The sequence below is a fragment of the Tamandua tetradactyla genome, chromosome 4 (genome assembly GCF_023851605.1).
Source record: "Tamandua tetradactyla isolate mTamTet1 chromosome 4, mTamTet1.pri, whole genome shotgun sequence".
Lineage (NCBI taxonomy): Eukaryota > Metazoa > Chordata > Mammalia > Pilosa > Myrmecophagidae > Tamandua > Tamandua tetradactyla.
In genome coordinates, this window is record NC_135330.1 from 65,681,877 (window position 1) to 65,698,594 (window position 16,718).

The 16,718-nt window shown below is 52.7% G+C and overlaps 1 long non-coding RNA gene across 2 annotated transcripts in view; it reads right to left on the bottom strand.

The window, feature by feature from the left end:
* LOC143680989 (uncharacterized) overlaps nt 1-16,718 on the bottom strand; it is a 61,650-nt gene continuing 44,932 nt past the window's right edge. For both annotated transcript variants that reach the window (XR_013174283.1, XR_013174282.1), the window contains exon 4: nt 1-16,718. This exon is cut by the window's right edge. This is a non-coding gene — a long non-coding RNA (uncharacterized LOC143680989).

Sequence of the window (16,718 nt, forward strand, 5' to 3'; positions counted from 1 at the left end):
TCAGCCTGTGTAAGAGATGGGTCCAGTGGCGCTCCTGGGGGGGAGGGGGGCGCTGCACCCCGGCCGTGCAGGTGGCAAGTCTGGCTTCGGCAGCTGAATACTCAGGGGCCCCCTCGGGAAGCAGGTAGCCCAGTCTGATGTGGATGAAATAGTCCGCCAGGGATACAGCCCTGTCCTCTCTCTATTACAATCAAATACCCAGTAGGCATCACCCAACGGAATAACATGGTCACCACGCCTAACCCCCACCCCCAACACTTCAGTGATGAGCAAAACCAGAACCTCTGCTCCTGCCTTTAAATACACCCACCTCCCCACTATCATCCCGCCAAAGCCCCTACATACTCAGGAGTTTATCTGGCTTTTAAGTTCTCCCCTCGACTTCTCGAATCAGCTCAGGTGCCAAGAGAAGAGGAACCAGTTCCGTGAGCCGCAGCTCCTCTGCAGTCCGCCCTCTGCTGTGCTGCAATTCTTACTCCTAAAACACTGATTTCAAATGGTGCTAGATACAAAGATGGAAAAATCTAAGCCACCATGTGAAACCAGCTTCCAGAAGAAGAGGATCTCAACGAAGACAGAAGGGAGAGGCAAGCGGAGACCCAGCCTCTGCCCCGAGGAGAAACGTCTTCTTGCGGTTCTACTTGTGACAGGACGTAATAGAATGATCCATTAGAAATGAACAGAGAAGATTTACACAGTGATGCTCAAAAGCTGCATGGAAGTCATGGCTGATGCTTCAAACAGATGACAGTCGTACAAAACTCATCAATCTGAGGTTAACGCCACTGAATTTCAAAACCAGTCACTACAAATGTAATAATTATTATTTATGGATGATGAAATAAAACAGCCAAAGCTGTCATTAAAACGTTATCAATTTTTACATCGGTACCACTCTGTATTTGTATAGCATTTCACAGTATGGAATGTTTTCAGATACATCATTGCACTTGCATTTCACCACCTTGTGCCTCGGAGGCTCTAACCACTGCACAAAGGGTATGTCTCATGTGGACCAGGGCAAATCTGTGTGTCCTGTTCCAGGAAGAGCATGGGCTTTCCTTTCCCACCCATTTTGCGTCAGAACATTACAACATGACGCCATTGACTGGTAATATTTGACCTCTGTATAGCTTTAAAATCTGACTCATTGATTATATACTTTGGATGGAATACATGATTAAGTGAATATATCACAATAAATTCTGCAAAAAAAAAAAAAAAACCTGACTGGTAAAACTTCATTGAGTAGACAATGCTCTGATGCAATAATTGAGTTTTGTTTTCAAAACACTGAAAGTAAGATTTGCAAACTATGTTCCAAATTAGATTTTCCCTTTCCTATTGGCACCATCATTTTTGGTTGTTTGAAGCTAAGAAAATATGTCATATTTCATCTGATACCATAACCATGAGAGAGAATAGAGAGTAGGATCTGTTTCTAGGTTCCCTGTCAATTATTTAGACCTACATTATATTTTTTGTGGCTTCCAGAAATAACTGTGTGTGCTGCTGCAGGGCAGGAAGGAAAGAAAATTTGAACACCAAGAGTTTTGCTGTTTAAGTCTCATAACAATCGTACAAAGGAGGTATTCCTTCCATTTTTGCAAAGAAGACCTGGATCCTTGGTGAGGTTAAATAGCTTGTCCACAGCCACCTGACTAATCAATGATGTAGACCCAGGACTAATTCCAGAAATCTGTGTTCCCCCTTACCCACTGTTGCCTGCTCCACAGCCTGAGTGTCATCTCATTTCTGTCTTGAATTTAACTGTTACAGCAAGACTGGGGGGAGGGGGGAGGCAGGGCAGATATTCCTAGGCAATGCTCCTGTGTGGAAATGCGATGATGCTGCCTATATAAACACATCACACAGGTAGAGAAGGGCGCACGGTTTTGGTTCTGCAAGGGGCTGAGTGGTTTACAGGAGCCTGCCTTGCTTCCCTGCACCTCTGGCACCTTTTTAGCCTGCCACAGGATGGCCGTGGCACTGGAGAAGACACCAAAGGTAAACCCGCCCTGCCCAGCCTGGAATGGACCTGGATGGATTCAGACACAGTCCCAGGCTCTGCCACCAGGGGACTTTCCAAGACCTCAGTCACAGAGGGGAGCGCTGAGGGCCAGATCTGCAGGGCAGGGCAGGGCTCTGAGTGCTGAGACGGCAGTGAGCAGCTGGCCTTGTGCACCAGGTAACCGAGGGCTGCAGGGTCTGGAGTATTAAATGAGAATCGCTAACTTGGGGTTGGACCCATGGAAAATGAGGGGGTTAGATAAGATTTGCCTTTGGTAATTTCCAGCTTTTTACTTCAGCCAAGCTCTTCCTTAGCAACTTCTGACGGCCAATAACCATCAAACGCCTTCTCATGGTGGCGTCACACAGGTGTCATTCCAGAACTCATGCTTTTGCCCACAAGGCCCTGCACGTGTTGTCCCCTCTTTCTGGAATACTCTCCACAAACCCATAGCTCCTACCTCCAGCCCGTCCCCACCCTTGGGTAACTCCAAATCATCCCTCAGGTCTTGTCCCAAAAATCCCTGCCCCGGGAAAGCCTCCTCTGAATCCAGGCTTGGCTCTTGCTTGACTGAAGTTCTGTCCTTCTCTGGGTCATCGGTGTGGTCACTGAATTAATGTGTGAGCACCGCTAAGCGCCACCCCAAAGTCCAGCAGATCTGTACAGAGTAGGGGAGCAACTGAGAAAACTGAGAAAGCTAATGGATACAAATCACAATTTGGGCATCCTGACTCATGAATTCTAAAATACTCTTAATTCTCGGGAAGAAGGGATAAGAAAGCATTAACAATGTATCACTTTAAACACCCTAAAATAAGAAGGGGGATTGGATTGGGGGAGTCATCTTAGTCCCTAAACCTTTCGCTCTCTTTCAATTCCACTGGAGAAAAGCATCTGCTCAGGTGTCAGCCCTCCCAATAGATACACCAGGGTTCTCACTTTCAAAGTCAGCAAAGCAATGTCTTGATACCCTGAAGCCAGCTGGAGTTTTTTCCCTAACTGGACATAGTAGGGTGGTTTATAATAGGTCTGGAGGGGGCTTGCCCTTCCTGCTCTGAGAGCCAGGGGTCCACGGAGGCCCCTAGGAAGGCAGAAGCCCCAGCCTGCTGAGGATTCTAGCAAGGATTAAGGGTGGTCAGATTCTCCCACCTTGGCCCCAATAGCAACCAAGCAAACTGGCTGAAGGAGGGCTTGGCTGGGCAGCCTGGGAAGGAAAACCACTTTCCCAGAGGAGGGGTTATGTGAGTGCTAGGAGATGTCACTGTGCAGGGAAGGAGGGTCTGGAAGCCCCAGTCCTGCTCCAGGCCTTTCTCTTTGGAGGCTTTTCTGGCCTATCATGCCCAGACCACTCCTGTGCCTGGGCAGGACCCAAGGGTGAAGAAAGGTCACTACAGAGTGAATCAGAACACCGTGAGTGCAATTCCTGCTGAACCCAGACTCTGAGATCTGGGCCTGTCAATCCCCCTGTCTGGGCCTCAGTGTCTTCATCTCTAAAGATAGCTGGCTGGGGGAGGCTGGTCAAAGCATATTCAAATGATTAGAGGGCTAGGCAGGAGACTTAAAGGAAGCAGCAGCATGCAGCAGGAACCCCGCAACCCCAAAAGGCTGTATTTAATCTAAAGGCATGCAAAACCAGACACATACACAATCCTGTGCAGGTCAAACAAAACACACCTGAGGGTTAAATACGATTCACAAGGGCTACTGGTTAAATTTCAGTCTAGAGATTGCGAAGAGCCTTCTACTTGGTTCACTTGGTAGACACCCAGAAAAGAACATGGAAGGAAAAAGAGGAAGGAGAAAAATCTTGTTGATGAAATCCACAAGAAAACCCACCGAACAAACAGACATTCATCCCAGGGAACCCAATCCTGCTTGCTGGGTTCTGAGCTACCACAACACGTTTGAATTCAGCACACTTAGAAAGTTCCTGCCAAGGCAGCGGCTTCTCCCTCCTGACCCAGCAGTGCTGGGTGCTGAGTCACAGCTACTTACATGACTGACGCAAGTTCCAGCCAGGGCGGGGGTGGGGTGCCGGAAGCTGAGCCCCAATCATCCATCTTCTCAGCACTGAGAATGCTGGTTTCAGGGCTCCTGGAAGCGGAGGAAGAGCTTAATGAGAGGGAGGCTGGGGAAGGCCCTGTGAAACAGGGGGAGCGTCCTGCCCTCCAGACAACCCTAGACCATTGTATGTATGAACTGCAAGGTCCCGGCCAGCTTCCTGTTACCCTCTGCTCTAGCCCAGATCATGTCCTGAACATTTTGTCTTACGTGGTTAATGAATCAGAGGAAAGGGTGATAAAATGAAGGGTAAGGGGTGGGGAGGGCGGAGAGCAGGATGGGGAAGGGACATGGTGCTGGCCCAAAGGCCCCTTACCCCTATTCCACCCCCAAAACCACCTGGCTTGCCCTTTCAGACAGTTTTGTCCCCAAAGGAGGGCTCAGCATCCAGGGACCACCGCACTTTCCAGAAGAGGCATCGGTGACTGAGTCTTAGATCCTAAAGTAGGAACAACATATCCAGCCCCCAGGGAGCCTCTCCACTGCCCGTTCAGGAAACAGGGTAGGAAGTAGCTACCTTCCAAATTCAGGGAAGCCCAGCACCGGCTCTTCTGGCTTCTCTCAGGTCAGGGGCATGGAGGCCGACGGTCCACGGAGCCACCTTCCTACAGTTCCCTTCTCAGCCTCCACCTCAGCACTACCAGATACCAGATAAATCCTCAGTCTCAAACCCTTCTTGACTCAGCGCAGGGCACAGAGGCCCTGGATCTGGCTGGCTGGCCGGATGGGAGAACGCATCGTGCCTTGCCCGTGGGGTGCGATGGGGTTGGGGTGCGGGGGTGGCAGGACACCGTGGCTGCCGAGGGAAGGAGGGTCGCTGGGCGGGGCTGGGGCACGGAGGCCTGGCGTCCTCCTGGTGGAGCGGCCCAGCCCTGGTAGAGGAGGATGGGCAGGGCCCTGAGCTGCTTTCAAGGAAGACAGGGGTCCAAGAGGAAAAGCGAGCACACAGGTGGGCTATCACACAGACACAGTGTCCTGCGCCTTGTTCACGGGCCCACACCAACACAGCTCCAAGACAAAACCACCAGGGCTGCTCCCTCACCACTCCCAAACCAATGAAGATGGATTCAGAAGGGAAGCTTCAGTCTCTGGGGCAATCAAACCCTGGGGTTGGGGGAGAAAAGTTCCCAAGCCCAGCATACCCACCCCATTCCCCGGCTGAGTTCAGCCACCCCCTCCTTTAGGTGCCAAGAAACAACTAGCAGACGCGGAATCCTACCAGGTGGCTAGGCCCTCACGCCACACTCCACAGGACCGCATCCCTCATTTGCTGGGAGAAGCATGTTCCTGCTCCCAGGAGCCCCTCCAAAGGTAGGCCTCTGCAGCACAGCCACCACTCCACCCTGCACAGCGCATGGCATCTCGACAAGTCAGACGTTCTCCCCAGAGCACAGCTCCCAGCCTGCTCGGGAAAGCGCAGGGCGCATCCACTGACCTCTGAGGGGCAGTCTACCCAATACCTGGGCACACACCTGGCAGAGCACGTGGGCTGGGACACACCCCGTGACGTGGTTCCACTTCCCTGGATGGGGGAGGGAGGCTGGGCCTGAGGGTAGGTCCAGAGTCCAAAGCCCACTCTGAGCATGCTTCACTCCCGCTTCCTCTTTAGCTGGCCTGGCTCACGGCTGCACAGCCTGCACCACTATTCCAGCCTCATCCTGTTATCAGGACCTCTGCTTGCCAGTCTTAAGACCAGGAACAGTGAGTAGCAGGAGGAGGAGGAGGAGGGAGGAGGAGGAGGAGGGGGAAGAGGGAGGGAAGGGGAGAGGGAGGGAAGAAAGGGGAGGGAGGAGGTGGAGGAGGAAGTTTCACAGTCTGGTGCATTCCCATCAGATCAGAGAGGGGAACACACACGACTTCCCTTTTTCAAATGTGTCTCTGCTTCCCCTTTTGTTTCAGTTCCTTCCCCTCTGGGCTGGGGATGACGTTCCCGGTGGGCCGGGCAGGGGCAGGCACCAGGTACCCAGCCAACTGGGCTCTTGCCTGGCTCCATCCCGGGCCTGGCGCGCGCCCTCGGGCTGTTACCCGACATGCCCTTCTCCTTGTCAGGGAGGCCTCGCCCTCTTGTTTTCAAAGTTTTATAACAGTATTGTTTGTTGTCCAGCAGATTAAATTCTTTGGAGGCTGGGGGGAGGGGGGGGGAGGGAGAGAGGAGGGAAAAGAGAGAGGAAGAGAAAAATACAAATAACTTCCATCAGAGCCAAGAGATTAAATGAGTTCCTTTCTGAACACAGAGTTCACCTGTCTTGGAGAGAGGCCTGTGGTCAGGAGTCCATGTTTCCTTCTCTGTCCCCTTCTTACTCTGGCCCCCCTCCTCCTCATCTAGCAGGGTGACACGTGGCTTCAGGCTTCCAAGGCCACAACTCAGGGTTCAAGCTGAAAAGAAGTGAGCTACTAGGGTATGAGGGGATGTACACCTGAGCACCCCTACCCCAAATAGAGGCATGACATGTGGCAAGTGGGACCCAGCAAGGATGCCCTTGAATCTGATCCCGAACTGTGGGGAAGGAAGCTTCTGTGGGCAGCCTCCGCCTAGCAGACATGTTCATCTCTAGAGTGACCTTATGATGTTTACACTTCAAATAAAAGTAACATATTCAATGATGTCAGAGACCCTGGAGGAACCGTGGCCCAAGAAATAACACGAATGGATGGGCAAATATTCCTGGGCCTCAGGAAGGAGAGAGAGCCCGCAAGCTGACAGACAGGAGGCAAAAAGTAAATTTAAAATAAGTATGAGCTTATGGACAGAGTCCACCTAAAGGTACCCAGACTATCGGGCTTTTTGATGCTCAATCTACAACAGTAAGAGCACAAAAGGACATATGACTTACCACGTTTAATGCAATTCTCACTTGGCCATTAACTGATTGATTTCCAACTCTGGCTTACCTCTAAACAGCATGCCTGTCTGAACGTACACGTGTGCCTTTGGCATAGCAGCTAACAGCCGTGGCTCCCAGAGCTGCGGGGCTGCCCTGAGATATTTATTCCTCTCTGCTCTCTTGCACTTCTTCCCAGCAAACCATGTCTGGCCCTGCCTCCTCCACAGCCTCCCACCCCAGTGCACACGTACTCACTCACTCCTGCCTCCAAGACCAGACAAAGCTCCCTAAGGCTAGGGGAACTGTCCTGGGGGAATGGGAGGTGGCACAAATACAGGATCGGACAAGCCCTGGGCCCTTTCCTGGAAGGGATAAGAGGTCACATACCTTCCTCCCCTCTCAATTTGCAAACAACTCCGTTTCTTTAGGGTCAAATCCAGAAAGTTCTGCCAGGGGAAACAAAGCTAGAGCTCCAGATCCGATGCCCTGTGGTTTAGGCCTGCCTCAAAGGCAGCAAGGAAACACAGGGAGTGGAGACAGGGAACCCGTCCTGGAGCCTGGCACCCAAACCACGTGTTACCCCAGGGACGTTCTCAAAGTCCTAAGGCTCAGGACCAGAGGGATCCTTTCAAGGGTATTCAGGATTCCCCCGTCTCAGACACACAGGCGTCGTCTTTCCTTGGTAACCTTCAGCAAAAGCGATGCCACAGTTCTCCCTGACATCTGGCCTAAATCGCCCTCCTGCAAAATCATCCCAGTTTCTCTTCTGTTCCCCACGGGCCTCCTGTTGAGGCCCCATCCTTTGAGGAGGACCTTCCTACAAAGCCTAAAGCACCATGGCTAAATGTGTTTTAAATAAAGGTGAAGAGTTATTTTCTCTTCTCTTCCTACTCGTGCTGGGTCTGTTCCCATGAAGGTCACACACAGAGCAGTAAGACCAAAATGCCCTGCCCGACGCTCTCCCGCGGTGGCCCTTATGTCAGTATTCAGAGAAAACATAGACCCACGAACTCTCTTACCCACCTTTCTCTCCACGGTTAAGGCTGATTTTTTTCAGGGCAATCATGAAGCAAATGTTCAGAGCTGAAGCCAGTGTTTCCAGTATCTTACACCTTACAAAGCACATGCGCCAATCCTTCCAGCAGGCAGGGTACCTCAGCCAGCAAACAGGCAATGCATGTACAACCTGCACAACAGGCAAAGCGCAGGGCAAATCTGTTGGAAAAGCTCCACAAACCCACCACGAGGCCTTGCCTCTAAGTGAAGAAACATGCCTGAATGCACAGGCAGTGAGTGCCACACAGATGTGTGAGAACGGTCTGAAGCATTACATTGAGCAAAGAGATTTCTCTTTCACCTCACCTCATGCCATAGTCCAGAAGCTTTCAAGTGTAGGAAACCTCTCCAGGAACACACGGTATGTGGCTGTCTTCCCAGCCAAAATGTGCAAGTCAGTTCTGACAGAAGCCCCAAGAAATCAAAAGAATCACAGAACATGAGAACCAGGATGTCCTGAGGCTTCCATCCCCCTTCAAGGTACAGAGGAGGGACCCAAGGCCTACAGAGATAAAGCAAACTGTCCCAGCCCCAGCCCCCCCTACCCTTGTCCCACTGGTCAGTATCAGGTGCCACTAGAGCCCAGGGAAATGACAACTGGAGTCAGGAGACCTGGGTGGGAGATCCAGATTAGCAGGCACTGAGAGTCAGATGTTGTCAACACTCTTTCCGGCTCAGTTTCAACAACCATGGGGCAATACCATCTAACCCTCACAGGGCTGCAGGAGCATCAAGTGAGCTAGCAAATGTGAAAAGAATTGTAAACATCACATGGTAAACAAAGCGTGAGATGATTATGACTAATCAATTCTTCTCTTGCCTGTGCCCTGGCCCCAGTTGCCGCTCACTACACCATACTAGGGAGGGACGGTGGGGCAGTTCGGAGGCTCACGGGTTACTATGAATCCCAGGTAAATGGCTGGCAAAGTGGCAAGCAGACAGGGTCTGGAGAAACACAGCCCTTTTTAAAACTCTGCATTCTGCTGAACTGATGACACGATGTAGCACCCATGCAGCCTTGGAGAAGAGGTGGTAATTTGGGATCAAGGCAGCCACAGAGGAGCTACACCGGAGTCCCAGCCACTCCGGGCCCCAGCCCCGCCTTGCCTGGCTGCAGCTGTCGCCCTGGGACCCCAGGCTTTCCCACGTGTTCTAATTTTGCTCTTTTATTAAAGGTGACTGAAGACTAAAAAGCCAAAACGGAAACGTGGTGCTAAGGTATTTTTTATCTTTGTTTTTTATTCTTTTTTTCCTTTTAAATAGAAGACCTTACACAACGACATGAGAAAAGGAGCCTCAATATAAAGAAAAACGTCCTGACGACAGGAGCACAAAGCCTAGAGCAGTTGTTGAGACTTGCCCTCCCCAACTCGGAGGTCCTATTTTCTCTTCAGGATTTAGGGTCAGAAAGGACAGAGCAATCTTTCCTAGAGAACGATAAGTCAAGCCACCCCCTGCAGCCTGGCAAGTGTCCCTAGCAGCTCCCTTGATGGCCTGGTCCAGACAGGCCCCTTGGAGGACACCTGAGAATACGCCCTCTGGAGTCTGTGTCCTCTGCAACCAGCTGGACCCACCACTCTCACACAACCTCCAGCCCCTTCCCTCGCCCTTCTAGGATGCCCTGGAAAATGGTCTCCACCCACTTTCCCTAATACATGCTGACAGCAACTCTTCAGAAAAAAAGGACTCCAGTGGCTGTCAGATCTTCAAGATCCCCTCTTCCTATAACGTGGGTCAAGTTTTCCTTGTGTTGTGTTTCTAATAAACACCCTCATGTACAACCAACCAGGGAACCCCAATTTCAGGGCCGGCAGGAACCTGCGAGAAGATGCTGGTTTAACCCTCTCATTGCAGAGATAATGAAACTGAGGCCCAAAGAGGAAAGCTCCGTGAGTGAGTTTTTACCAACGGAGCCAGAACCGCAATCCAGACCTGCTGACACCTCTACCCCAAGCAACCTAAAACCTACTTTCCCTTGCCCACCCGTCCCTGAGGCCCCACAGCCCACCTCATCCCGCTGCCACCCTACCCTGGCCCAGGGCATTGCCAGACACCAGCAGCAGATGGCCGTCTCCGGGGTCCAGGTGGACCGTGCTTCAAACACGGGGCTAAGGAGGGCAGCATCGCGTGGCCTGACTCACCATGGGCCCGGCCACCTCTTCCACCAAGTAAACAAGCCCTGAGCTCTTGCTGCACACAGCAGAAACAGCCCTGTCCCCCGCCCACCTCTAGCACCACCACCCTGCCTTCACCTCTCACGGCACAGAGCATGCCCAAGCCTTGACACAAGGTGACTTTTTCTCCCTTACCCTGGTGCTGGCCCTTCCTATCGTGATAATCAGCTCTCGGAACCACCCGTTCTGGCAGGACAGGCTGAGCTCAGCGTCCGCCTCCTGCAGGCACATATTTTATCAGTGACTCGACAAACCACCCAAATGCTCCCCTGTGCTGCGTGGACAAGAGAGGTGCACGGTGAACAGGATGAGGCGGAGAAGCCAGCTGGCACCTCGTGGCGGGGGTGGGGGTGGGGGGGTAGACAAGAGGCCAAGGGCAGCTGTGACTAATGGAAAGAACTGCTGGCGACCAGCGGACTTGACGTCCCCTCCTACCCTGGTCCCTGGCTCTCTATGTAACTCTGGATCTGGAATCTTTGGGGACCATGGGTTTTCTTCCCTATTAAGAAGAAAGAGGAGGTTAGCGTCTCTATCACTTCCCAGGTGGCTAATTGTCTTCGGTCTCTTAAATCTTCCCCACCCCTCATCACTGCTTTGACATCACCTGGACCTCCTTATGTATGGGTGCCCCCATGCTTCATTTCCACACACTCTCCATATAAAGTCTACTTTAAGTTTTTTTTTTTTTTTTTTAATGACCTCTCCTCTTTCTAAGATGTATGTCCCATGAGGGGAGAAATTTTGTTTTGTTGACTTTTTCATCTCAGCACCTATTACCATCCCTGGCATAAAGTAGAGGTTCGATACATATTTGTAGAAAAAATACATTTGCCTTGGTCAGCCCTGCCTCTCCAGAGACACCAAAGGGTACCTGCCTCTGCCCTGCCACCCTAAAAAGGAATGTGGCCCTGCCTTCCCCGTTGACTGAAAAGTTCCCGTGGGTATCGGGTCCTTCCTTCACTCTGGTTGCCTATCCTCTAGGGTGGTTACTTCCCTCAAATATGTGACTTCAGCCTAAGAGGGTATGGGGGGGGCAGAAAAAGCACAGACTTTGGAATCAGATGTACCCAATTCAATACCCCACTCCCTGCGTGTGCAGCCTCGGTTAAGTAACATAATCCAGGATTTTTTTAACCATAGAAGGGAGCTAACACCCACCTCCTAGGGTTCTAGGGATGAAACTCTATGGGGGGAGCCCCAAAATGGGGCAAGAGTACCACACCTGACATCATAGCCCTTAATAAGGTTTCCCTCTCCAAAGACCCATCTCACACCTTCTTTCTGTGCCTTGCTGCAGATGCTGGTCTAGACCCCAAGCCACCTTCAGTTCCAGGTATTCAGACCCAGACCCTCCCGGGGCACACACCCACCCCTGGGCCACAGCAGGCGGTTCCGGCCGAGCACGGCGTACGCGCCCACACCCTCCTCCTGGCTCTGCTGGTGTGGTCAGGTGACCCTTAGGTGGCTCTCTCCATCCTGGCTCCCTGCTCCACCCCGGCCCAGGCCTGACACTGTATTCACCAGGCTCCTCAAAGGCCTGGGTGCCCTGGAGAGGGTTCATTTGGCTTCATCAGCCCACGAACTGCCCCTGTGGAGGGAGGCAACAACAAACTAAAGCTAATCTATGTTTTGCTGATGTCCCAGAAAAGGAAAGCAAAATGAGTGCCTCCCCCAGGCAACCGACTAGCGCAAAAGGGCAGCCCCTCTTATGAATCTCGGAAGGAGGGAACATGCCCCGAAGAGTGACCAGCACACAGGACTGATCCTCTCGAGCTGCAGCTGCAGCCTCAGGGGCACTTATGCCAAGGGACAGAGCCAAGATATGCATTAAACAATTCACAGTCCTGACCAAACCAGGATTCAATGGGACACACAAGGTGCTGACCAATCAGGGCTGCTGGCAGAGCCCCTCCTCCACACCTCCCGGCCAAGCCACAGTGGCCCTGTTCTACCCGCCCCAGCTCTGTTAACCTCTGCTGGATCCCGGATGGAAAGGCCCAACGCCGCTTCCTGGCTCCCAGACCTCAGGGATTAAAAGGTCAAGTAAAAATCACCAGATATGCCTGGCGCCTCCTCTCGGGATGCCAACTATCCTGCTAACCTGACTTGCAACATATAATGCCCCATGTCAGCAGAGGCCAGGCGGGTAGGCAGGGGGCACAGGAGCACGAGATGGAGGACAAACACAGGAAAATCACCAGGGAAGCATCAACTCCAATTCTGGAAATACCAGAAATGCCACAGAGACAACTGCGTCACAAGGAGCAAAATGAACTTCCCCTTTGCTTCCAACCCTGGTCACTGATCTGGCCAAGGGCAAGGCTGTGTCAGTGGGAAAGGGAGCCGCCTAGGGCCAGGAACCTGCCACACACGAGTGCCGAGGCTCCCAAGGAGGGCAGCAGCTCTGTGTGGCCCCAGCTCTACAGCCAGCTCTGGGCAGACTCTTGGTGCATCTCGAGGAACATACCCCAGCTGCACCAAGCTGATCGCTCCTCTTTATCTGTATTCGATCCCATGTCCACAGCCATGCCTACCCACCGCCGAGACTCAGCGCCTTCCTTGAAGGAAGAGACACCAGGCTCTTCCAAACGGTCCCAGATTCCTCACTGGGCAAGGATTTTGGAGCTGTTCACGCCCAGCTGAGAAACTCTCATCTCACTCAGGGAGAAGAGGAGACGGAGAGCTGGGAGGCAGGATGTACCGGTTTTCCCCGGGCAGTCGTGGGAGTGGAGCGGGGAAGAAGAAACACCCACATCCACTAGACATGAACAAAGAGTGGCGACCAGTATGTGCTGGAGGTGGGATCACATAGGTGCCCAAAGCGTCCCACGGTTACTCAGCACCATTCCTTTGAGTTGTAGGCCCCAGACAAATCTGCTGGTGGCTAATTCCAACCGGCCGGCCTGGCCAAGAGCATTACAGTAATCTACTGATAGGAGAGAGATTTCCGGGTGACGTGGCAAGTGCCTAGAGTCTGCTTTCTGGGTTGTCTCTAACGTGACCAAGCTCCCTGGTTCTGGGGGCCATCGTCTTTTTTTAATCTCTATTGCTATTACTGTGACCAGACTCAAGCGGGACAGCAAAAAACATTTCAACCTCGACTGTCTCTGTAATGGCTTATGGGCCACGGTTTTCTTTGTAAGTGGGAGGTGAGGGCCTAGAAGAAGAAAAGTGATTCACCACTCCAAGAAAACCCCACAAGTCAGGGATAGAGCTCTGAAATCCACCGCTCACTCCGTAGTCTAAACCCCAGACCACAGCCTCTGGACTGCCAGCAAGGCTAAAGGCGTTCTAGGGCAAGAGAGAAAGTGTTCTGTGAACACAGGGAACGGGGTGCCCAGGCTCCCGGCAGGCTCCCAGGGCCACAGAAGGGTTAAAGCCAGAGGACCTCAGGCTGAAGATGTCAAGGGCCAAGGAGAATTTCCATTCAGTCACCGTGGGAGGCCCAGCCACTCTGCCGACAGCCACACCCAGCCACACGCCCCAGATATCTCCCACACTTCCTAGCAGGCCGATCACTTCAGCTGGCCACCCTTCCCCCACCCCTTTCTTAGTTACTAACCCCATTCACAGAAAAGCCAGGAATAGGAGAATGGAAAGAAGAGAGCAATTGTTCCTGAGATTGTGAATGGAGAAGTCTGAGGATTACCCCTGAACAAGGAAAATGGTCTTCATGAAATGGGAGTGGGGATGGGGAAAGGCCAGCAGGCAGCCAGACCACTCCTGACTTACCTGGAAGGCAGGGAAGGGGTTAAATCCTATTTTCCTCCCTGTGTCTGGTTTCCACTAAGCGGCCCAGTGGTGATTCACTGACAAGGCTGGGATCGGGTCGCATCAATCAGTGCTTGCGGTCACAGAACCACACAAATCAGTGGCTCAACAGCACCTGGGAGAGGAACGCGGCTCTAACCCACCCCGCGCAGTCAACACCACCCAGCAACCATGCCACATCCACCCTCATTCACCATGCCACGTCCTCCTGAGGGCTGAGCCCTCTCTCCCTGCCTAAAGCCAGATTTCCAGAAACCCGAATGGGAGTAAAGGCGGAAGACGGGCACAGCTCCGAATGCCTGCGGCTGAGCTTATCCTCACATATCCTGGAGAGAAGCAAAGGGCGGAGAAGGAGAGGTGAAGGATGTTAGGGAATGCAAGGGGCCCACAAAGGAAGAGAGAGGTCAAAAGACAACCTAGGCAAAGCAGGGAAATCAGGAGAGACTCAGAAAAGAACACAGAGGCTGGCCTCTGATGTGAAGCAAAACTGTGCCTTCTGCCACATGTCCTCTGGCCCGTGCCTCTCCTCCTCCGAGCCCAGTAACCATCGGAGAACTACCTGCCTCTCCTGGCCCCATCAGCACCCTCAACCAGCATGACCTTTGATTCTATCAGCATCTGAAATAGGGGAAAGGAAATAAAGCCTGGCAGTTCTGAACCAGATACACGCACACGTGCACAGGCACACACACACACCTTCCCAGAATAAAAGGGCCCTTGGAAATGGCTCGCACTCCCTGGGTTCCGGCTGTCTGATAGAAGTGCTCCTCTCCTGCAGGGGAGGGCAGACACGTCCGATAAGAATTGCTTAGCACAATGCTATATATAGTCTAGGTTCCTACCAGCCTAGAGATTTGGAGCTAGAACTTGGCAGAGAACCATGCTAGGTGCTGGCAAGGACTATCCTCCCACAGCCAGCCAACTCAGAGCCTCCCCTCCAGGATGGGGGCAGTGAGGGCAAGCAGAGTCCTTCCACTCAGCCCATTAACACTCTGCGCCCAGGGACAAGGGCCGTGGACTCCATTTTAAGGGGGAATCGACTTCTCCTGAATGTGAAGGGGATGCGCGTGGGTGGAACACTGAATTCTAGCCTCTCTGCAGCTCCCCAGTAGCACCAGGAAATCAATCCAGTCCTCTCTCCTGGAGGAGGGAGGGCGGGGGTGTGCAGAAGTGGAGAAGGCACAGCAGCTGACTGGGTTCAATAGACATCTATCCAGTTCTGATGTCTGAAGACAGAGAAGAAGGTAAAAGAATGCAGACAAATACTTACCGCAAAGCGCCAGGGCTGCTAGCATCTTTTTTTTTTTTTTTTATGTTCCAAATAAACGCAAACAGCCTATTCTATCCACCAGAATGACGACTCTTCAGCATACGGCCCCATCCTCAGCTGGGTCTGAGTCTCAAAGAGGCTGCCACCTACTCGTGGAGCTAAACTCTCCCAAGTTCTCTGCGGGGAGGAAAAGACAGGAAGACAGGTGGGCTCAGCTCACAGGGCCAAGTGATGAATCTGCAGACCCCCTGTGACCAGGGTCCCGAGAAGCTGCTCCCCATCCAAGGAAAGAAGCAAAACAAGGCTGAGGGAACTGAGAGGTCCCAGCACTGGGAAGAAGGGCCAGCTCCAAAGGGCACAGGGGCTAATCCAGGAGGGCCTGTCCATCGCATCTTTCAGAAAACAAACCTGAGACCACAGAGCTCCCAGAAGTCTGGAATCCAGGCTCTTGTGAGAGACACAGCTCTGATCAGAGAGCTATGAGAGGCACAAAACGATCCAACACCCACATACATGCGATTTTTTTAGGTCAAGCCGCTCTCTGCTCAGGCTCAGGGGGACACGAGGAGGGGCCACGGCTGCCTTCGCACTCTGGGTGCGGTGGTTGGCTTCTGTCCCTTGCTCAGCGTTGCTCTCTCCTTTGACCTCGGTTAAGTCTCCCTGCTCCCTCTGGCTCCCAAGGCTCAGGAGCCACTCCTCCAAGCAATCCCAAATGAGTCACCCTTGGAGGTCCTTGGGGAGAGGAGGAGGTGCCCAGTGACAAATGTCAGTGCTAGCATCATCTACGGGAAAGCATGAGAATGGAAAATGGCACATGGGGAAAGCAAAGAGGGAGCCCCTGGGCCAGGCTGTCCCCTCAATCCCCACACAGGAGTTGTTTGTTCCCCAGCCCCAAGATACTGACTGAGGGAGCTACAGGAGAAGAAGGGAAGCCAGATGCCAGGGTAATGGCTTGGCCACGATTCAGTGGCAGTAGAGACCCATCTTCTCTCTTGCTCCCAAGGAGGTTCGAAGGGGCGGGGCGGGGCGGGGCGAGACTTGGGGGATCACGCGCCTGTAGCGCAATGCTGCAGATTCAAGAAAAGCCTAGAACACTGAGCTGCCATGATGACGCAAAAATAAAAGACAGATAGAAAAGGTAAAGAACTCAAGGCCCAGTACTTCACCAAAGAAGGCAGTGCGGAAGATGAAGGGGAGATAAGCTCTGACCTGAAACAAATAAGGAAAGGGGCAGCTGAAGCCAACTGCCCAAGGGCTGACCTTTAGCTGCCTGCAGCAGTGAAGGCTGGTGCTACAGGTCTACCATCTGAGCAGCCAGAGGAGGAGCGCAAAGGCAGCACTTCTCCGTGATGTGCAATTGCTCCTGGGGTCCAGGGACGCCATGTTCACAGGGCTGTCTGTACCACCTCCACCCCAGGAAGAGACTCGGCCTCTATGCAAGATATCGACCGCCAAGCCAGTCCCAGACAGAACCACGGGTGGGAATCCCAAAGGGATTTCTGGGGCCGGAAAGGTGTCTCTCAGCTGGGGCCAGTGAGATGAGCACTAGA